General features: G+C 41.3%; 1 long non-coding RNA gene across 1 annotated transcript in view; it reads right to left on the bottom strand.

The window, feature by feature from the left end:
- The window catches only part of LOC135980853 (uncharacterized), a 29,247-nt gene extending 5,871 nt beyond the window's left edge, over positions 1–23,376 (bottom strand). The window contains exon 1 of the long non-coding RNA XR_010597758.1: positions 23,262–23,376. This is a non-coding gene — a long non-coding RNA (uncharacterized LOC135980853). The remainder of the gene's footprint in view (positions 1–23,261) is intronic.
- Between the last annotated feature and the right edge of the window lie 815 nt (positions 23,377–24,191).

Raw genomic sequence — 24,191 nt, 5'->3', positions numbered from 1 at the left:
TAGTACACCACCCCATGTTCTAACTTTAAGGGCCATGCATCTCTGCATCTCCAGAAATGCAGTCATTGCTCTTGAGCTTTCTTCCTGCCTTTATGACATATAACAGTATTAAGAAACATATCCCAGGTTTTTTTTTTCCCCCATACTTGGTAACTTAATATCTGATCTCTGTTTTGAATGAAATAATTTATATTCTTTGTCCTAAATATAACAATCTTATTTATATTGCTTCAGTTTAAATACCAAAGTCACTATTATCAGTCAAGTTTGGGTACTTCTGCTTTCCACATTACATTAGCATCTGAGCACCTCACAACCTTGAATGTATATAAATACAACACCCCAGTAAGGTAGAGCAATATTATTTTCCCCATTTTGCAGATGAGGAATAGTGAGGCTATATGACTTACCCTGAGGCCACACAGGAACTCTGGGATGGAACAGGGATGTGAACCCAAGTTTCTTAAGTGCTAGCCTAATGGCCTAACTACTGTACCAATAATAATGATAATAATAATAATAGTTTTCTTTTCCCTTGTCATACATACACTACTATTGGTCTGTTAATGTGAAATAGTAACATTCAGAGGTGTGGCTTTGTCTTTTGTGGTGTCCCTCAAATGCACTTGAGCTCAGTAGGTTTAGGTAATTTGGATAAATAGCTACATTTGGAGGCCCTATACAGCACTTACAGCTGTAAATTAGAAGTATTGTCAATATATTAAATCAACCAACCAAACTATATATCTAAACTATTTGTGCTAGATCTGTCACTCACTAATATTGGAAACAGGATATAGACATGCCCCTGACTTCTGTTTATAACCAATACAATTACTGGCAGTCCTATACTGTGATGGTACAAATGCTTCCTCACTCTGCCAGACATCATAACACCAGACAGTCAGCTCTCCCAGAAAAATGGTATTTCCTTGACATTTTTTCCTTTCCCTGCTCCAAAATTAGCATTAACCCAAAACAAAAATGTTATTCTCTAGCATTATGAGATACTCAAGAAAGTGAAAGAGAAGGCCAGGAAAGTAACCAAAAAAAAAGGGTCCATGAGTCGCACTAAGACTTAAGTATGTAGGAGGCACTCACTGAATTCCTTGTATTCCAAGCTAATTGTCTGTCTCCTAACATTTCCAGTTTAGCAAGGGAGTGCTGCATGGGGAAGTGAAACTGAACAATAAGATATGTCAAGTCACATTTTTTTGTCAAAAGGTACGTTAGGCAATGACACCTGGGCATAAGTGCTGTCAGTTCATATCAGTCTGATCGTGCACTGCTTGAGAAACAGCTTCACTGTTGAGGTCAGAGTTACATTAATAGACTGTACCCAGGCATCTGCCATACATACAAAGATGCTTCTTAAAACAAAGAAGCACTGAGTGGAAGGGAACTCAGAGAACTAACCTGATTCATGAGAGGTTTTAAAGAGCCATTTCTTTACTTTGCAGTGGTTCTGACCATGTACCCCAATTGCTGTGACATCAAATTGCTTTCAGGGTTCCTAGAACTCTCTTTTAGTCTAATAGCAGCTCTCCTTCAGATGACTCTCTGTTACTCCTTCTGATAACAGCACCTTTAGCCACCCACTGGCCCTCACACTACTCCTTCTTGTAACTTGTCACCATTATGTCCAAACTCTTCTCTCCCCACCACTGACCCAAAAGGTTCTGTGAAGCTGAGATATTACGTGCTGTCTGGGAAGCAGGGATTCCTATGACAACTCAGCTATACCTCTCTATTTCTTTAGGTACACTATAAGTGCTTTGCCTTTCCCCTGCTGTACATTGGTTCCCATGCCTGCATGCCTCTCTCTTGTTTTTCCTGCTCCCACCAATCATCATTTGTCATCATCCGTATATCCTCCTGCCCCATCTCTGACCAATTATCCCTTCCCTGTATTCAAGCCCACCTCTACTGCTCCTTCACAAACACTCAACCTGCCATTTCCCCTGACATTGCTTCTCCTCCTCCCACACATTTTACTCACATTAGGCTTTGCAATGCCTATTCTCACCACCCACTCTGCCAAACAGTCCTTCTCCCCCACTGTCTTGGATTCCAGAAAGTTTGTCCTATTGTCTGTTTCTAGCCATTAGAGCTAAATCTTCTCTCTCCTTCAGTTTTCAAAAATATCCCTTATCTGCTCCCATAATGTCATCTACCATCTCTCTGCTGATGTCTCCAACCTGGATCCTCAAAAGTACTTAGATGTTGCCAGGCCTAACCACTAGGCAACCTGCTGCATAGCAGAATCCGCAGCCCTGAGTTAGGCACTCAGGCTCCCCACAGAGCACATGGGGAAAGTTATGTGCCTAAGAAAGGGATACTCTGAACCATCAGGCTGATAGGGGTGCTGCTTCAGCTAGCCAGGAGTGACATACAGAGTAAAGGGATGGCGCATAAGTCTGGATTCTCAAAGGTCCAGAGAGAGGCAGCTCCTTCTGTTTGGGGTCCTCAGCTCTCTTGGAGTTAGGCACCATAGCCAGGTCAGCTACTGAAGTAGCCTATAACCTAGTAGCCAAAACTAAGTCATTTCTCATGATGGTGGGGAGCAGATAGAGAGATACACACACACATTCCAAATAACCAATAGCTTGGTGGTTAGGGCACCCATGTGGGATGGTCTGAGCAAAGAAGGGGTTTGAATCCAGGTTTCCTACATCTCAGGTGAGTGCTCTATCTACTAGAGGACCCACATGCAGATTTTATCAAAAAAAATCCTGGTGTGCTCTCTTTTTGTGCAGGTGCTGAGCTTCTTTAACCCCCACCTCCCTGCCAATGGTGGCCTCAGTCCAGCCTTCCAGATACAGTGTCTGACAGCTTTGTGTGTGCTGACCAGTGAAAACTAGGGCATCTATGGGGTTAGGTGGCAGCTGAATCATTTTTTTGAGAATGTTAGTGTCACCTAAATGGTGGTCTTAGGTGGCTAAGTGCCTTAGAGGATCTTGGTCTCCCTCACTTCCCTGACCTCTACTCCACTGTTGATTTTCATTTCTCATTTCATTTGCTCCTCCTATATGGCCCAGTGCAATTTCAAGCTGGTCATGACAAAACCAGAAGTCCTCTTATTTTTCCTTTCAAATCTTCTCTCTCCTGCTCTTTTGCTTCAGTAAAAGAAAAAAAAAATAGACCTTACTCTCCATCATGGTTCTGTTGTTATTTTTGACTCCTCCCTCTGTTCTTTTCACTACATTCAAGGTTTCATAAAATCCTGTCACTTCTGTTTTCATAACTGAAGTCCAATCTACACAATGGTTATATGGTGTATTGAGTACAACAAATTCCTTCTACATGTCTTCACATCATCTTGTCCCTAAAACTCTGCTTCTTAGATCACCTTCCTCTACCACTGATATATGATTCTTCTTCCAATTCTTCCATGAGCTTCTCCTCACCTTCTGTACCTAACTCAGGCTTTTTAGTTTCAAGGCTCTGCAAAAGTCTGTCCCTGTCTGTATCTCTCATCTCATTTGTTTCTAATAATCTGAAATGGCTAAAGCTGACTCCCAGATAACATACTAAGGAGCTAGTAATTTTATTTTAAAAATTTAAACATTAGATTCAAAATCATTAAATATAATAATTTGTTAAGATGTTTATGTCTTAAAATTGTTAATTTAATTCTTGTTCCCACAGTTGTTAAAACCATTTCATGTGACTATTTCTTTTTGCTTTGGTATGTATGTTTTTGTAAATTGCTACCAGGGTACTAGATGGTCATTAAGAGTATTAAACTCCGGGCAAGCTCTTTATTCTCTATATTTGTGACTTTAAGTTAGAATGGGCCTTGTTGCTGCTGTTTTTTACACACTTTTAGGGCTATTTCTGTTAGGTGAACTGGTATAAAGGTTCAGATGAGGTTACCAAGGTGAAGAACCACTTAGAATGCAGACAGAGATACAATCACTGAGGTTAATACAGAATCAAGCTTTCTTTATTGTAGTACCTCCACAGCAGCATGCAGATCCCTGGAGACTTCTTTATTATCTACTTAAGCTCAACCACTGTAAGCATCCCAATACTCACTTAGTGAGAGTTAATAACTTACGGTGTAAGTGAATAGGAGCATGAAGCATCCTTTTCCTGAGGTTTGTTAGCAGGGAGCTCTGGGAGCATATTTAGTCATACTGAGCAAAGGCAATGAGTAAAACACAGGAAAATAGCAACAAATTCCACTAGCACCACATTTAGGCAGCTACAGGCTGCTATAGTTGGCTATTTGATTTCTCCAGAAGCATCTTGTATGGCTTCATGGCTGCTAAACATCATTCTTTTATCATAATTAATGCAAAGCACCTAGCAGATGTACTACAAGGTCAAAGAGACTCATGCTGACTCAGTATGCTTTTTAAAAACAGTGAAGGTGTCTTTTGCTATCTGTAGAACATGATAAGGTTCTTCATTGATGTTTACACTTGGAGCATGAGAATTTTTGAGCGTCCTTTGAGAGCGTGTGAGGTATGGCTCTAGTACAGGGGTTCTCAACTAAGGGTGGTAAGTCAAACTTTTGAGGGGGGGTGCAGAATGCCACTTAAATTTGAGCCAGCCATCCCTCCACTGTGACCAGGGTCACCATTTGGGTAGGGTGGAGGAGGGGAGTGTGCTTCTTACCATGTGTATGAAGTTGAGGATGATGTGGATTTGCAATGATAGGAGGCTGCTGAGTTATTGCAATTCTAAGCTACCACTGGATTTTTTTGCTCATGCCAACCCCAGCCGCAACTGATTGTCACATAGGAGGTAACCTTTCTTCTATCATACCATCACTCAATTATGGTGAGACAGATATGGGAGGTTTAAGCTGTATAAAGCTACTGTTTTTCCTAGCAACAATGTCATATCCTCAGGATATGGCCATGCCAATGAGGTCTTGGTCTGAGTATGTAGTTGTTGTTTGGAGAGATCTGGTGGATGGAGTGTCTGTGGAAACTGACAAAACTGCAGTTCTCCTTCTCCAGTTTGCTTATGGCATTTCAGTTCAGTGCCTACTCTTAATAAAGTCAGTGATTTTTCTAAGGGCATGTCTATAAGGCAACTTAGTGTGCAGCAAGCCAGAGTATAAATCTACAGCACTCTAGCCTGCTGTGCACTAAGTGGCCATGTGTGTCCTACCATCATACTCTAAATGGTCTGTAATGCGCTTTGATCTATGGAACTTTTAACATGCAGTAGCAGGGTCCATGTGGCCACTTAATGTGAGGCAGGCTGGAGTGCTAGAAATTTACATGCCAGGTTGCTGGGCCCTGTTGCCTGATCCTTTCAGTGGTTAAAAATACTTGTATTGGTTGCTAAGTGATCTGATTAATGAACTGAGGATAGTAGGGTTCTTGTCCCAGAATCAGGCCACACAGAACTAAAACCGAGTTCAATATTTTGTAGGGAACCTTGGAGTGTATGGCAAAGAAACTCACCCTGAAGGCACAGCAGCACTTTAGAGATTTTTATTCAAATCAGGAAAAAGTTGGAGAAGCTCCAAGCCACATAAACAGATAAGAATAATACAGTGTTTGGGACATATGTGGTATCATTCTTTGCATATGCGCTTAGGTTTGTATACTTACACCCTTCCTTGAGGTTCTGGTGGTAAGACACAAAGGACCAGCTCCATCTCTAGCATGCCAATGAGTTCAATGGGTCTAGGTCCATCTATGACCAACATTGATAGTAGATAACAATAATGCTGCAGGGTCAAATGATGGAAAGCTAGCCACTTCACATGGTGGTTTGCACTATTATAGGTCTGAACAGTATCATGAATATTCAGGCATCCATGCCCAGATCTAACTTCCTCACCCTCATAATACTGGGGTGTACTTATCCTATGGATTAACATATTAATACACATTAATGCTATTGTAACTCATTTTCATACCTGTCATCTCATACTCAAGCAGATTTGTGGCCACAAGTACTCCTGTTCTTTTTCCATGTTCCTGCAGTTGTGGTTACCATTAAGTTCCAACTCCTGCTATTAAGCAAGCTTTTCAAAGTTCTCCAAAATCTAAGGGTAACTGTCAAACCATGTATCTATGCCAAAGGTCACAGGCCTACTATACTTAAATATACTTATACTAACTTGCTTAAGCTAATGTCTTAGAGCAAAACTTTTGTACTGATGGCCACTTTCACACAGCAAGCCTCTGAGTGTGAGCCCATTTATAAATTAAAAACCTTTTTTTATATTTAACAGTATTATAAATGCTGGGGTTTGGGGGTGGATGCTGACAGTTTGTAACCTCCCATGTAATAACCTCATGACCCCCGAGGGGTCACAAGCCCCACTTTGAGAACCCCTATCCTAGAGGATATAGGCCTGTAGGTTCTTTGTGTTACAGCCAAATATAATGAAGGCAAGCCAGCCATATTGGCAAGCCTAAATTCACATCCAGATTAAAATATTATTTCTCCATCTGCTACCTTAATATATTTTCCTGATTCCTAATTCTAATTCTAGCATGCACTCAGTGCTCAGATATGTCCCTAACTTCATGCAGGTGGAGTATGATTCTGATGCACAGTAATTATTTCTATGCTTTCATTGGAAACTTTGCTTGCATGTATAAAAGCAAAGGAACTGTTGCACTCTTCCTTAGTGATGCAAAAAACCTGGACCATCTGTAGCTCATCATTTTCTTGGTCAATAATAGATAAACAAAGATGGATAATCCATCAACTACAACCAAGGGCATAATGCTTTTCAAAGTAATTTCACAATCAAGGTAGGAATTGCAATCATTTGACCACCTACCCTGCTTTATTTCCTGTGGCATAAATTGTCCGATGGAAAAGGCATTAGCCTCCTGAGGGACACAGTAGTGTAATTTCATCTTCTTAATTAGAAGAATCTGAGAGTTAGTATTAACAAAATTTCATGTGACATTGGGACATTTTCATGATTCCTTATGTAGAGTTCCTTCCACACAATCTTCAATAATCCAGTAATTGAAGCAAGACCAGCAAAAATGAGACTACAATCTTGGTTTCAATTAAAGGAACAGAATTTTAACTAGGCAGAGTGTTGGGTCAAATTGAATGCACTGGCCTGGCAGAAAACGCTAATAGGATCAAAATGAGAATTGGAGGGTTTGATCCTGTCATTGTGGTGAAATTGTTTGTCTTTGAGACCATTGTCATTGTTCTATGAGTTAACAAATGTACTAGCCCACTCTTTGAACTAGAATGTTTATGTATCTAACACCTGTAACACAAAGTGACACTTCTTTACCTAATTCCTTATGAATTCTCTAATGCTCAATGTAAAAATAAAGTTTGAAAAAGTGACTGTGTCATATGAATGCAGTACTACAGAAGAAAAATGGAATCTACTCTAAGAATCTATCATACCTATAGTTGTGAGCTCTAAGAGACAGTGAGTTACTGCAATTAAAATTGAAAGCACATCCATTCCATTGTGGTTCTTATGGATGGGAAAGGAGGAACATTTTGGAATTATTTTTATACTAGGAATGTTAGGAATACAAAATAAGTAAGTTGAACAAATAAAACCAAGTGAAAACCAAGTGAAATGACAGAAACAGCAGCAAAAGGCCTGCTATCTACTAATTAGGCATTTTGGTAGTTGATTGCATCTTTAAAACAAGATGGTAGGATCTATATAAAATTTAAAACTTGGGCCCAATATTTGTTAAATTATATGATTGAGGAAACATTATGGGATACTTAGAGCCAGAACCTCAACAGATGTAAATCAGCATAAATCAATGGAGCAACACCAATTTATGATGGTGATGGTGTGGCCTTCTATTTGTATTTTTTTAACTATTGTTATTGTTTTGGTGTTTGTAGGTCTTTTGAGATGAGAAGGGTGGGGCAGGGTTAGGAGATGTATCTTTTAAACAGACTTCTAGATGTTCTTTGTATGGTACCCAGTGACTTAATAGAATAAATTAAACCTATACCAGATTGTAGCAGCTGAATTGGCATACTGTAATCTTGCTTTAGAACGCCATAGTTTTTTCATCTCACAATAATACATAATTATTACTTTTTGCCAGGCTTTTAAATAGAATATTATCTGTAATTAAAGGTATTAAGAAACTTGTTGATGGTGTCTATTGGAGTATATTGTATGTATATAAAAAGAGATTATTAGAAAGATAACATATTAGAAATGCAGTACAGTAAATAGGACTAAAACAGTAATGATACAATCATTATGGATTCAAGTAAAATATGCCAGTATTAAAAAAATGGAGAAAGTACCACAGGGGATTGTGACATTGGCTGTGAAGAGGGAACTAAAATATTTCATTATCTACCTTTCTCTTCCCTTACTTTAATAAGTAGCAAAATGTTAAATAAATAGTTATATCAAAAGCTTAAGGCAAGCAAATTAATATAATCTCCCCCTAGTTACTGACAGCCAGTGTTTCTGAAACCTTGTGATAATGGCTGTGGGTTTAACTCTTCATTCCGAAAAGGATAACTCAGTGAAGCTTAAAAGATGTTTTACAGAGAATCTGTTGGACTAAAAGATAACTGTCATAACTAAAACAGTCTGTTGGAAAAAAACCTTAACCAGGGATATTTGCAGTTCTGGAGCATTAAAATTCCACTTTTTCTGAAAGGCAATTTTTGCCTAGCAAGTTGAATGCTTTGGAATATTTCTGAGTTCATGTTAAAAAAGACACTTCCTTTCTGTGGGACCTGGGGCAGGGAGGTCTTAAAGTTTCAGGACTGTATGTAGCAACAAGATTCTCTCCTTATTATAACCCTGCTAATTATAACCTTTTGTATGACAGACTTCCCCAAGATTTTCTTTTATAGTTTGAATGCTATATAATCAAGTGATACAATGGCAGGTATGAGGCCAGATATTCAATATAGCTCAGCCCCTCCAAACCTCAACAGCCGCCACTGTTCTCAAGCACTTTTGGAAATCTGGCTATTAATGTCCCACAGAAAAACTTAATTTTGTATGGTGAAAGGGCTCACTTAATAATTGTCAGGGTTCCCCCATGGCATCATTTCATTTCCAGCATCTCATGTTGAAGCCTCTATTCTTCTACTCAAAATAAATTAGATTCCTCCATAGACAGTCAACTCTGGCCCTTAGTTGATTACAAAAATTACACTGGTCTACAATTTTTGAGAAGTCGTCTGGTTCAGAGATAAAATGTGCTATTTATTATGTATTTTGATGTGCTGAATTCAAATATGACAATTAAAACAACTGATTAGCTACTGTTTCTAAGATATTTAAGTTTTACATTTTATGTCTGTGTATATTGTGTAGATAGCAGAATTTTAATCATAAATTGTAAACCTAGGTTTTTTCATGTGTTTATGGTTGCTTTACATGATAGTATTTCACCTGTCCTGTTTATGTAACACTTTAAAAATCAGCAAAAGGGTTATATCAATAAAATTTATTATGAAACAAAAGGCAAAAAACTATTATGTACATAGTTTAGTCATATTCAGTGTCTACTCGGCGCTTCTTGGCTTGTCTCTTGTATTCATTAAATGGAGCATCTCTTGTCACTGTCCAGCAATAGTCTGCAAGCACTGATGGGCTCCATTTGCCCTGATAGCATTTCTCCATTCTTGCAATGTCCTGGTGAAATCGCTCACCATGCTCGTCGCTCACTGCTCCGCAGTTCGGTGGAAAAAAGTCTAGATGAGAGTGTAAAAAATGTATCTTTAGTGACATGTTGCAACCAAGGTTTTTGTATGCCTGGAGGAGGTTTTCCACCAACAAACTGTAGTTGTCTGCCTTGTTGTTTCCAAGAAAATGTATTGCCACTAACTGGAAGGCTTTCCATGCCGTCTTTTCCTTGCCACACAGTCAAATGCATCATCTCGAAGAAGTTCATAAATCTGAGGACCAACAAAGACACCTTCCTTTATCTTAGCTTCACTTAACCTTGGAAATTTTCCATGGAGGTACTTGAAAGCTGCTTGTGTTTTGTCAATGGCCTTGACAAAGTTCTTCATCAGACGCAGCTTGATGTGTAAGGGTGGTAACAAAATCTTCCTTGATTCAACAAATGGTGGATGCTGAACACTTTTCCTCCCAGGCTCCAATGACTGTCGGAGTGGCCAATCTTTCTTGACGTAGTGGGAATCTCTTGCACGACTATCCCATTCACAGAGAAAACAGCAGGACTTTGTGTATCCAGTCTGCAGACCAAGCAAGAGAGCAACAACGTTCAAATGGCCACAAAGCTGCCACTGATGTTGGTCATAGTTTATGCACCTCAAAGGTTGTTTCATGTTGTCATAGGTTTCCTTCATATGGACTGCATGACCAACTGGAATTGATGGCAAAACATTGCCATTATGCAGTCAAACAGCTTTAAGTCTTGTATTCGATGAATCAATGAACAGTCTCCACTCATCTGGATTGTGAACAATGTTGAGGGCTGCCATCACACCATCGATGTTGTTGCAGGCTACAAGATCACCTTCCATGAAGAAGAATGGGACAAGATCCTTTTGACGGTCACGGAACATGGAAACCGTAACATCACCTGCCAGGAGATTCCACTGCTGTAGTCTGGAGCCCAACAGCTCTGCCTTACTCTTGGGTAGTTCCAACGTCATTCAGTTCACCTTGTGTTATGAGGTGTGGTTCAGAGGAGGAGGATGGGAGAAAATGTGGGTCCTGTGACATTGATGGTTCAGGACAGGAAGTTTCATCCTCTTCCTCTTCCTCATCTGACTCAAGTGGGAATGATTCTGGTGCATCAGGAACCGGCAGTCCTTCTCCGTGGGGTACTGGGCGTATAGCTGATGGAATGTTTGGATAATGCACAGTCCACTTTTTCTTCTTTGACACACCTTTCCCAACTGGAGGCACCATGCAGAAGTAACAATTGCTGGTATGATCTGTTGGCTCTCTCCAAATCATTGGCACTGCAAAAGGCATAGATTTCCTGTTCAACCACTGGAGAAGATTTGTTGCACAAGTGTTGCAGCATATGTGTGGGGCCCACCTCTTGTCCTGATCTCCAATTTGACAGCCACAATAAAGGTGATAGGCTTTCTTAACCATAGTGGTTATACTGCGCTTTTGTGATGCAAAAGTCACTTCACCACAAACATAGCAGAAGTTATCTGCATTGTTCACACAAGTACAAGGCATCTCTGCTCACTCTGGCTAAACAGAAATGTGTCCCTTTGCAAAATCAAACACTGACAAATAAGAGAGCACGACACTGTATGATTTCTAGAGCTGATATAGGGCAATTTGTTCAGCAGAGTGATGTAAACTTCATTATGATTGCATCATCCATGACTTCTAGGAATAACATGATGCAATTCATATCATGTATGATGCAATATCAGCTTCAGATTGCATCATTCATTGTTTTGCCTAAAAAGCAAGTACTGTCCAAACCCAGTCATAGATTTATTCATAGATCCAGTCAAAGACGTATTTTAGTCATTTCTGGTTTAAATTGAGATCCCTTCCCTTTATAACTCACTTATCCTCTGCCATTCCCAAGTCAAGGGTCGTATATACTGACCCAATAGCATATCTTGAAAACTAGAGCCAATCAACAATTTTAAGCATCATTTTCGTTCTCAGTGACCCAGAATTAGTAAAGTTTGACTACATTTATTTCAGAAGCATTTTGGCTGTAGAGCAGTGTGTTCTGTCAGAAGAACAAAGAGAAATATTAAAATAAGTTAAGACAGTTAATGTCCTTATTGTTGGTATCAAAATATAGTAAATAAAATAGTCCCATACTTTACATACTATAAAGTAGTTATTTTGTGAAGGAGCTTTACTATCTTGGTTTATATTGCAAAAAGCAACCCTCAATAAAATTGCACTTTTCACCAAACACTTGATCTTGAATGATTTAATCTATAACTGCACTGCATAAACATATAAAATCTGTGTAAGAAACATGAGCTAGTACAACTGTAAAATTTTTCTTTTGAAAGATGCTGCAATTATAGTATTTTGTTTTGACTTCTTTAAAGTACTTGATTTGCAGGGTATTTCCCTATTCTCCTGTTTACAGACTCTGTAATTTATGAAGATGAGATTACACAGTTTACAGAGACAATCAAACTATAGAAATATTGAACAGGCCAATTCCCATAACAGGAAAATATATCTGCATTTCACAAACCTTAATAATATATACTTGTAATTTTGTTTGCTCAGTTTAAAAAGAAGGCCTTAAATATAAACCTGGTTTATATGTGACAACCAGTCTCCAAGAAGAAAGAATCTCCAGAGTGCTAACCAAATGCAAAACAAATCCAAAAAATTATAATACTTATTATACTATCGCCTGAATGTGAAAATAAATAATAATACCTGATTATTATTATTTATAAATGCTTAATTTAAGAGATTAGTATCAGAAAGTATTCTAAGTATTAGAAAAAACACCAGTTTTGGGGATTGTCTGCCCCATTTTTTGTAGTTTGCCCTAACTGAGCAATCTCAAGGTGACCCCCATCCCCCTGGAACCCCTGTCACAAGAGGCGGTTAGTATTATGGGATAGCAGGATGTATTTGCTCAAATAATCAACAGTGAAACGGTTTAACTCTGGGATGTAATCAGAGTCACTTTCTTTTAACACTGAACAAATAATTTTATTATATAAAGGAAACAGTATTATCCTATCCAGTATTATTCCCTTTTTTGCTTCACTTCAGAGTTTCTGACCAGAACCTTTCCCATTTCTTCCTACCTGGCTTCCTGCTGCAGATTGAAGGAAACACAGCCTCTTACTGAAGACAATTTACATTGAAAGATGGTGACATTAACAACCAACTGAGACAAATAGGGCAGCTCAATTTTCCAAAGAGCTGCTATTTCAGGCTGAGGCAGACTCAGACATCTCGGCTTCAGTTTGTTCTTTGTCACTTTGGAAGATTTCCGTTTCACTAGCAAGCTAGAAACTTACTTTCTTCTAGCAAAATTTGAAATCTTGAACACAATTCTATGTTCAGGCACAGATTTTTAGGCAATTCTGTGGCAGTATAATCATGAGTCTATAAGGGTATGTCTACACTATGGGATTATTCCAATTTTACAGAAACCGGTTTTTGGCGACAGATTGTATAAAGTCGAATGTATGCAGCCACACTAAGCACATTAATTCAGCGGTGTGCATCTATATACCGGGGCTAGTGTCGATCTCCGGAGCGTTGCACTGTGGTAGCTATCCCATAGCTATCCCATAGTTCCCGCAGTCTCCTCCGCCCATTGGAATTCTGGGTTGAGATCCTAATGCCTGATGGGGCCAAAAACATTGTCGCGGGTGGTTCTGGGTACATCCTCCCCCCTCCCTCTGGGAAAGCAATGGCAGATAACCGTTTAGCGCCTTTGTCCTGGGTGAACAGTGTAGACGCCATGCCGTGGCAAACATGGAGCCCGCTAAGCTCAAGACAGCAGTCATGAACATTGTAAACACCTCGCGCGTTATCATGCAGTTTATGCTGAACCAGAACCTGCAAAACCAGGTGACAAGGAGTAGGCTATGGCAGCGCGGCGATGAGAGTGATGAGGACATGGACATGGAATTCTATCAAACCGCGGGCCCCGGCACTTTAGAGATCATGCTGTTAATGGGGCAGGTTCATGCCGTGGAACACCAATTCTGGGCCCGGGAAACAGGCACAGACTGGTGGGACCGCATAGTGTTGCAGGTGTGGGACGATTCCCAGTGGCTGCGAAACTTTCGAATGCATAAGGGCACTTTTCATGGAACTTTGTGACTTGCTTTCCCCTGCCCTGAAGTGCCAGAATACCAAGATGAGAGCAGCCCTCACAGTTGAGAAGCGAGTGGCGATAGCCCTGTGGAAGCTTGCAACGCCAGACAGCTACCGGTCAGTCGGGAATCAATTTGGAGTGGGCAAATCTACTGTGGGGGCTGCTGTGATGCAAGTAGCCAAAGCAATCACTGAGCTGCTGTTACCAAAGGTAGTGATCTGGGAAACATGCAGGTCATAGTGGACGGCTTTGCTGCAATGGGATTCCCTAACTGTGGTGGGGTGATAGATGGAACCCATATCCCTATCTTGGCACCGGAGCACCAGGGCAGCCAGTACGTAAACCGCAAGGGGTACTTTTCAGTGGTGCTGCAAGCACTGGTGGATCACAAGGGACGTTTCACCAACATCAACGTGGGATGGCTGGGAAGGGTTCATGACGCTCGCGTCTTCAGGAACACTACTCTGTTTAAATGGCTGCAGCGAGGGACTTACTTCCTGGACCAGAAAATAACAGTTGGAGATGTTGAAATGCCTATAGCTATCCTTGGGGATCCAGCCTACCCCTTAATGCCATGGCTCATGAAGCCATACACAGGCAGCCTGGACAGTAGTCAGGATCTGTTCAACTACAGGCTGAGCAAGTGCAGAATGGTGGTAGAATGTGCATTTGGACATTTAAAAGGTCGCTGGCTCACTTTACTGACTCGCTCAGAACTCAGCCAAACCAATATTCCCATTGTTATTGCTGCTTGCTGTGTGCTCCACAATCTCTGTGAGAGTAAGGGGGAGACCTTTATGGCGGGGTGGGAGGCTGAGGAAATCGCCTGGCCGCTGATTACGCACAGCCAGAAACCACGGTGATTAGAAGAGCAAACCAGGAAGCTCTGCACATCAGAGAAGCTTTGAAAACCAGTTTCATGACTGGCCAGGCTACCGTGTGAAAGTTCTGTTTTTCTCTTTGATGAAAACCCACCCCCTTGATTGACTCGTTCTCTGTAAGCAACCCACCCTCCCCCTTCGATCCCAGATTGCTTTCAAAGGAAATAAAGTCACTATCATTTAAAAATCATGCATTCTTTATTAATTGATTATAAAAGAGGAAGAGAACTGACAAGGTAGCCCGGGTGGTATTTGGGAGGAGGATAGGAGGGAAGGAAAAGGCCACTAAAAAAGTTCAATATAATGACAGCCTTTTGGTTGGGCTGTCCACTGGGGTGGAGTGGGAGGGTGCATGGAGCCTCGCCCTTCCCCCCACGTTCTTACACGGCTGGGTGAGGAGGCTATGGAACATGGTGAGGGGGGAGGGAGGTTATACAGTGGCTGCAGCGGCACTCTGTCCTCCTGCTGCCGTTCCTGAAGCTCCACCAGATGCCGGAGCATGTCCGTTTGATCACGCAGCAGCCCCAGCATTGCAGCCTGCCACCTCTCATCTCGAGCATCCCTCATGGCGTCACGTTCACTGGTATCTTTCCTGTAGTTTGTTACCGTGTCCTTCCACTCATTCAGATGAGCTCTTTCATTGCGGGTGGATTCCATGGTTTCTGAGAACATTTTGTCTCATGTCCTTTTTTTTCGACGCCTTATCTGAGACAGGCTTAGGGACAGAGGAGGGAGGCTTGAAAAATTTGCAGCTGCAGGAGGGAGGGAAAAAAGGGAGAGAGTATTTAAAAAGATACATTTTACAGAACAATGCTTATACTCTTTCATGGTGAACAACACTATTCACATTACATAGCACATGTGATTTCAGTACAAGGTCGCATTTTGCATCTTAATATTGAGTGCCTGTGGCTTTGGTGTTAGAGAGCACAGATGCAGGTCTGGGCAACAGAATTTGGCTTGCATACAGCCATGGTAAGCTATTGTCTTTCGGCTTCTGCAGCTTTCCTACAAGCAGCGCCCTCCTTTCCCACATACCAAGCAAAGCCCGTTGAGTGCTGCGGTTTTCCTGTTAACATGCAGCAGCAGAAACCAAACTATCCCCCCCACACACATCCAATTTTCTGGGATGAGCGCTTTATCCCTCCCCTATACCGCATGTCTGGTATCAGGGAAGATCCCTGCAGAAACCAAACTAACTCCCCCAATTCTCTGGGATGATCGCTTCATCCCTCCCCCCACCACGTGGCTGGTATCAGGGAAGATTACCCCTACCAGTCCCCCTCCCCCCCCGCTTTGCTAACTGCAGGGAAGGATTTCTTTTCAGCCACAGGCAAACAGCCCAGTAGGAACGGCCACCCTTAATTAAATTCCCATATTTCAACCAGGTTACCATGAGCGATATCACTCTCCTGATATCACAGCGAGATAAAGAACGGATGTTGCTTGAATGCCAGCAAACACTGGGACCATACGCTGCCAGGCTTTGTCATGCAATGATACCAGATTACTTGCTACTAGCATGGCGTGGTCAAGTGTCCTACCATGGAGGACGGAATAAGGCTGCACTGCCAAGAAACCTTGTGGAAAGGCTTGGAGTACCTCCAGGAGAGCTTCATGGAGATGTCCCTGGAGGATTTCCGCTCGTTAACACGTTAACAGACACGTTAACAGACTTTTCCAGTAGCTGCACTGGCCGTGAATGCATCCCAAGTCCTCAGGGCAAATTAATCATTAAAAAACGCTTACTTTTAAACCATGTTTTATATTTACAAAGGTACACTCACCGGAGGTCCCTTCCATGGCCTAATTGTCTGGAGGTTGGGAGGGTGCTTCAGTCAGGCTGAGAAAAAGATCCTAGCTGTTGGGGAGAACGGAGTGATGTGTGCTCTCCGCAAGCTCGTCATCACCCTCCTCCTCCTCCTCTTCCCCATCTGCAGAATCCTCAGGCATGGCTGAGATTACCCCCGCCTTGGAATCCACGGTCAGAGGTGGGATAGTGGTGGCGGCCCCTCCTAGAATTGCATGCAGCTCAGCGTAGAAGCGGCATGTTTGCGGCTCTGACCCGGAGCGACCGTTTGCCTCCTTTGTTTTTTGATAGGCTTGTCTGAGCTCCTTAACTTTCACGCGGCACTGTAGTGAGTCCCTATTGTAGCCTCTCTCCATCATGCCCTTGGAGATTTTTTCAAATGTTTTGGCATTTCGTCTTTTGAAATGTAGTTCTGCTAGCACTGAATCCTCTCCCCATGTAGCGATCAGATCCAATACCTCCCGTACAGTCCATGCTGGTGCTCTTTTTCGATTCTTGGACTGCATGGTTACCTGTGCTGATGAGCTCTGCATGGTCACCTGTGCTCTGCACGCTGGGCAAACAAGAAATGTAATTCAAAAGTTCGCGGGGCTTTTCCTGTCTACCTGGCCAATGCATCCGAGTTCAGATTGCTGTCCAGAGAAGTCACAATGGTGCACTTTGGGATAGCTCCCGGAGGCCAATACCGTCGAGCTGCGGCCACGCTAACCCTAATCCGAAATGGCAATACTGATTTCAGCGCTACTCCCCTCATCGTGCAGGAGTACAGATATTAAGAGCCCTTTATGTCAAACTAAAGGGCTTTGTTGTGTGGACGGGTGCAGGGTTAATTCGGTTTAACGCTGCTAAATTCGAGATAAACTCCTAGTGTAGACCAGGCCTAAGGTTCTGAGAGTAGACAGGTTGATTAGCAAAATGAGCATAGCATAAACCCTGATCTAGAAGGATACACTTATAGAAGCAGAGAAGTGCATCAAGGACTCCTTCTGTGGACTGTACAAGAGGTATGTAGTGAAACATATGTGTTGTAATAATTCTAAGGACATATACATTCTATCAATCCTGCTTTGTAAATCTAGAAAACATTCACATTCTTTCTCCGTTTGGGAGGGAAATATGTTTTTATTCATATTTTTTATGAAAGTGGAAATGACTCCACCCTGATTCTAAATAACGCCAAATGGGATTGGATTTTATTTATTTATGGTTGGGGTAGGATGAGGTGTGAATTTCAGAAACTTTTCCTAATTTTTTCTTTCAGAATACTTTGATTAGCTCTGGTTTTGCCAGAAAGATTTTATAAACAAATATAATTAATTTCTCCTGGCTCCAGAACAACAAAACACAAAAGAGGTCAGTGAAAGGGATTCATGTTTATTATTTTTAAAATTATGATCATGCTTATTATTTTTTGTTTATTATCCAAAAGCTGACATCTGCAAGGAATGCCTTGTACTGCTGGAATATTTCAAATGAACTCTTACTGCATCCTTAACTCACCCTGTTTTGTCTTGGCATTATAGTCCAGTATGCAAGATTTGTAGATCATCCACTATTTGTTAAACCTGGGCCCGACTTAGTGGTTAGTTGGGGATGGGGGTGAGGGACTTAGAGTTTGGCCTCAGCTTCAGTCAGAGCTCTCTCGGCCTTGGCAGGAGCTCGGCGCCCGAAGCCCCTCACCTGTTCCCTAATTCTCCCTAAGTCCCCGCCACCATTCCACGCCTACTCTGTCTCTTCCCTCATGAAGCCCTGACCCCTGCTTGCTCCTTCCCCCTCCCCCAATCCCCACTGTGGCCCCAAGACGGGAAAAGCTCTGTGCCTCACTGTGGCTTCAGGGCCGAGGCAGGGAGTGAGAGCTGCTCCAGCCCTGTAGCTGTGGCGAGGGGAGATTTTTCTGGGGACCTCAAACCTGCCACTGCTCCCTCCTCCTGGCAGGACAAGGTTTGGGAAGGATTAGCCTACCCTGGCCTCCATTACTCGCCGACTATGCTAATAAACAATGACTATCATGTACTCCCCATGCATTGCACAGAATAATTAATTCAGTAGGTGCAAGTAGATCCATATTGACATAAAGAGAAAAGAATTGCATCTTGTTTAGAAACTTCCTCATGTAACAAGAACATCTGATTTAAGCAGCATAAAGAAACTCTTAGGAAAAGGTATAGAAGCTGGCTAACCCTGAATTACAAGGACATAATCACTAGAATTCTTTGAGGGGGTCAACAAGCATGCGGACAAGGAGGATCCAGTGGATATAGTGTATTTAGATTTTCAGAAAGCCTTTGACAAGGTCCCTCACCACAGGCTCTTAAGCACAGTAAGCTGTGATGCGATTAGAGGGAAGGTCCTCTCATGGATTGGTAACTGGTTAAAAGATAGGAAACAAAGGGTAGGAATAAATGGTCAGTTTGCAGAATGGAGAGAGCTAGATAGCAGTGTCCCCCAGGTGTCTGTCCTGGGCCCAGTCATATTTAACATATTCATAAATGATCTGGAAAAAGAGGTAAACAGTGAGGTAGCGAAATTTGCAGATGATAAGCTGTTAAGTCCCAGGCAGACTGCGAAGAGCTACAAAAGGATCTCTCAAAACTGGGTGACTGGGCAACAAAATGGAAGATGAAATTCCATGTTGATAAATGCAAAGTAATGCACATTGGAAAAAATGATCCCAACTATATATATAAAATAATGGGGTCTAAATTAGCGGTTACCACTTAAGAAAGATCTTGGAGTCATTCTGGATAGTTCTCTGAAAACATCCACACAGTGTCCAGCAGCAGTCAAAAAAGCAAACATAATGTTGGGAGTCATTAAGAAAGAGATAAATAATAAGACAGAAAACATCATATTGCCTGTATATAAATCCATGATACTCCCACATCTTGAATACTGCATACAGATGTGGTCACCCCATCACAAAAAAGATACATTAGAATAGGAAAAGGTTCAGAAAAGGGCAACAAAAATGATTAGGGGTATGGAACAGCTGCCATATGAGGAGAGATTAATAAGATTGGGACTTTTCATTTTGGAAAAGAGATGACTAAGGTGGGATTTGATAGAGGTCTATAAAATCATGACTAGTGTGGAGAAAGTAAATAAGAAAGTGATATTTACTCCTTCTCATAACACAAGAACTAGGGACCACCAAATGAAATTAATAGGCAGCAGGTTTAAAACAAACAAAAGGAAGTATAGGACAATAGCAAAGAAGCTAGGACTATAACAAGGTTTAAAAGAGAACTAGATAAATTCATGGAGGTTAAGTCCATTAATGGCTACCAGCCAGGATGGGTAAGGAATAGTGTCCCTAGCCTCTGTCTGTCAGAGGGTGGAGATGGATGGCAGGAGAGAAATCACTTGATAATTACCTGTTAGGTTCATTCCCTCTGGGGCACCTGGCATTGGCCACTGTCAGCAGACAGGATAGTGGGCTAGATGGACTTTGCTCTGACCCAGTATGGCCAGTCTTATGTTCTTATTTTTTCACACAATGCACAGTCAACCTGTGGAACTCTTTGCCAGAGGATGTTGTGAAGGCCAAGACTATAACAGAGTTCAAAAAAGAACTAGATGAATTCATGGAGGATAGGTCCATCTATGGCTATTAGCCAGGATAGGCAGGGATGGTGTCCCTAGCCTCTGTTTGCCAGAAGCTGGGAATGGTTGACAAGGGATGGATCCCTTGATGATTACCTGTTCTGTTCATTCCCTCTGGGGCACCTGGCATTGGCCACTGTCAGAAGACAGGATACTGGGCTAGATGGACCTTTGGTCTGACACAGTCTGGCCATTCTTATGTTCTTATGAAATCCATGCTCTTCTCCTAGTCTCTGCCTGAATTATATCTATAATCATCCAAAGCAGATGTCCCAGTACACACAAGATATATCCCACACTCTTTATGCTGGCAAAACTCCACTTGTAAATTAATGGAAGCTTTCTGTCTGAGGAATGCAGCGTGGGGCCCGATTTGATCTCTAACTTCTGTGGTGCAGGTAGATGTATTCTGAATTGTTTGATTAAAAAGCCTGATAAACAATGAATAGCAGTTGCTTCCCAGAAATTACATCTGCTGTTGTTTATATGGCATCCGCAAGCTAACCTCCATCCAGGCCCCATACTTTGGATGAAGCCCAAACCAGGAAATTCATTAATAACTTGTTAACTGTTTTGTACATTACAGATACTAAATTATAAATACTTTGGGACAGCAACCCTGTCATCATTCTCCAATGTTACTATATAGAGCTATTAAATAATAACAATGTATAGTAGTAGATATTGAGTTAAGGGTGCTGTCTGCAGCCTTAGCCTGCCTTGCTCAGAATTTCCTTGCTTTTGTGAATTTGTGTCTCAAGCTTAATAAATATTTTAATGCAACTATTTGTGATTTAATTTCCTTGGTAGGAACTTTATTGATTTTTACAGGTCAGCCCAGAAATAAAGATGCAGAATATGAGAATCTGTGCAAATGTGTTATAAAAACTCAATCTGCAGAAAGATTCATCTAACAGATTTCATTTCTACCTACAAATATTGTTACAGAAGGACCCTAATGGCAGATAATAATGAACACTAACCAGAAAGGAAATAACAATCTACTTTTCCGGTCCCTAGAGCAAACAGAAACAACAAGAAGTGTGCAACTGTCTAAATATTGGATTTATCTGCCTGTAAAGAATAAAAATGAAAGCAGACATTGCTGAAGCTAAGGGCAGCCTTTTTTGCCAATGTCTGGCCATTGTTATGAAGATAAGCAGTGAAACAAAAGAGATATTCCCAGATACAGAAATTAAGAAACTAAACAGGAACAATGCTTGACATTAAGCAAACAAAATGTGTTTAAAAACAATTCAAGATAGCACAATGTAGTAAGGTGGTATTATTAAATCTTTATGGACAGAAAAAGATATCAGAAGAAAAGAAGAAAACAAATAAAAAGGATTGTGTCACCACTACAAAATAATCATTCTGTACAGTAAATACACCACGTGGCCTATTAAAAGGACATTTCCAGTGAGATGATTATCTAATAGAGAAAAACCTCAGAGAGAATAATTATTTAGAGTATAGCTATCTATCTTAGATGTCAATTCAAAGCTGAAAAACTGTGAAAGTTTAGTCCTGCTCTCATTAAGCATTTGCATTTTGATCGCAGAGGTTTTAGAATATGTTCCACAAATGAAACTCCCAAAGAGACAATTTAGCCAGAAGAAATGTTTTGCTCTCATATATGTCTAAAAACTTTAGTGTGTAACAGAACTACATTTCCTTATTCTATCACTGCCTGTCTAACATGCGCTATATTTGTTCCTTTCTTCTCAGTTGTCTGGATGGACTCAGGTCAGGGAAGAGCATGTGTTATTTCCTGATATTTGTCATCTTTTTATATCTTACAGCATAGAGAATCATATTGCAAGCATTTGAGTGAGTTATTAAACATTATGCATTTACCTGCAGTTAGTGTGCGTGTTCAATAGCTATATTTTTAAAAATATCAAAAAGGTACCATCAATATTAGGGGAATTTTATCCTTAGCATTTGTTTTTAATTTGGAGATAGATCAAAAGTATTTGAAATTATTTATACTTTTTACTCTATAAATGTAGCTTAATAGTTTAGTCTGAAGCAAACTTACCTATTACTTGTAACTATAATGTGCTTTAAAATTGTCTCTCAAAAAGTTTTAGGTTTCCCTAATCCAAGGTATGCAGAATACCAGTGTCTATCTGTGACAGCTTCGCAGAGTGTCCTGGTGCCCAGAGTCACCTTATTACCCTCACTCATACACCTTAGTGAGAAAGTATCAGAGGGGTAGCTGTGTTAGTCTGAATCTGTAAAAAGCAACAGAGGGTCCTGTGGCACCTTTAAGACTAACAGAAGTATTGGGAGCATAAGCTTTCGTGGGTAAGAACCTCACTTCTTCAGATGCACTTCTTCTTGTATCTGAAGAAGTGAGGTTCTTACCCACGAAAGCTTATGCTCCCAATACTTCTGTTAGTCTTCAAGGTGCCACAGGACCCTCTGTTGCTTAGTGAGAAAGAGACTCGTGCTTAACTGATGTCAGCTCCCTGATACCACCAGTCTGTTAGCCACCCAGACAATTTCCTCGGGGCGGAAGCCCTTACTTTGCCTTGCAGGTAACAATAGGTATACCTCAGCTCACAAACCCTTCTCAAAGTTTCCCCCTGTAGTATCCAGCTGCTGTCCCTGGACACTCACAGAAATTGCCAGTTTTGCTGCCTCCAAGGGAACAGTCTACACAGTTTGACTAGTAGAAATCAGAATTAGGTCCTTTATAATGTCACAGCACTGAAATATAGTGTTAGTGAACACCATCATATGTTTATTACCAAAGAGAAAGATTTAAGAGATTGAGTAAGGATAATGGAAACAGAAATGGTTCCATAGCAAACAAACAGTATAATATGTTTCTTAGAGTCTAAACTTAACTTTAACAGTCTAAAATCCTATCTCAAGTAGATTTTCACCTAAAATAATCTCCCAGTGTCACCCATCAAAATGACTGGAATATGAATGCAAAAAGTGCTGTCCTTTTTGTTCCCTCAGTGAAGGGTTCTCCTTATATTTCCCAACACTCATTGTTTTGTCTCCAGAGCCAGTGGTGTTACCCAGGGTTCTTTCAATCCAAAGCCCTTGGTAACTTTTACTCTGTGCGAGGTGGTGTCAGGAAATAAATCAAGGGAGACACGGCCATCCGACCGATAGATGGCTGGCACAAACAGGACAACACGAGTGCTTTCACTTAAAGGTAAACTTTACTTAGTCTCAAGCATTTACACACATCCACAACAGGTTAGTAAAACACCCCCAACCCTCAATAATTACCGAATCTGAGTGTGGCTCTCAAGTGGCACAGCGACAGTCTTCCGATGGCCAATCTTCCATCTGCCGGTGGGGACCATAACATGCGTCCAGAGGGAGAGTCACTGAAGAGTCCCTCCCAGAGAATCCAACTACCTCAAACTTTCCCCCCTTATTTATATATTAGTTAATACAATGACATGTCACTTAAAGGAAACTTGTTAAGCACACAGTTTCAAAGGTCAAGCAAGAGGTTTCCTTCTGATGATCAATTAACCAGATGTATTTTTGTCCAGAGTTTGCATGCCTCAAGGCCCTGGCAGACACATTTCTGAGGGCACATATAGACAAGCTTCCTGTTTTTCTAAAATGTATATATCAGCAGTTTCAACACAATTCTTATTAGGAAGGACGCAGGGTCAAGCTGCCCTTTCTGTGGCACCCAAAACCGCCTCCCCTCCTGCCTTGGTTATGCTAAGGCTGCTGCATGGCCAATTTACGGCCTGCTGACTTGACTACTTTTAGCAATAGGCAGTAGTGGTCCAGGCACTTTACTGGTTTGCCAAAGTCTTTCCTTTTCTTTGCCCAGAAATAAAGCTGGAGTCATGTAAATAAGTATAACGGTCAGTAGGTTTCAGGTATAGGGTGGTATTTATGTGGCCATCGTTTATTTGTACTGTAGTGTCCAGGAAGTGGATTTCTTGTGTGGAGTGGTCCAGGCTGAGGTGGAAATACCTGAAACCTACTGACCGTTATACTTACTTACATGACTCCAGCTTTCATCCAGACCACATCACAAAATCCACTGTCTACAGCCAAGCCCTAAAATACATCCGCATTTGCTCCAATCCCTCAGACAGAGACAAACACCTACAGGTTCTCTATCAAGCATTCTTAAAACCACAGTACCCACCTGGTGAAGTGAAGAAACAAATTGACAGAGCCAGAAGGGTA

This window comes from Chrysemys picta, chromosome 1 (assembly GCF_011386835.1).
Source record: "Chrysemys picta bellii isolate R12L10 chromosome 1, ASM1138683v2, whole genome shotgun sequence".
Lineage (NCBI taxonomy): Eukaryota > Metazoa > Chordata > Testudines > Emydidae > Chrysemys > Chrysemys picta.
Note: the sequence above shows the minus strand (reverse complement) of the source record. Positions and strands in the feature narration are given on the sequence as shown.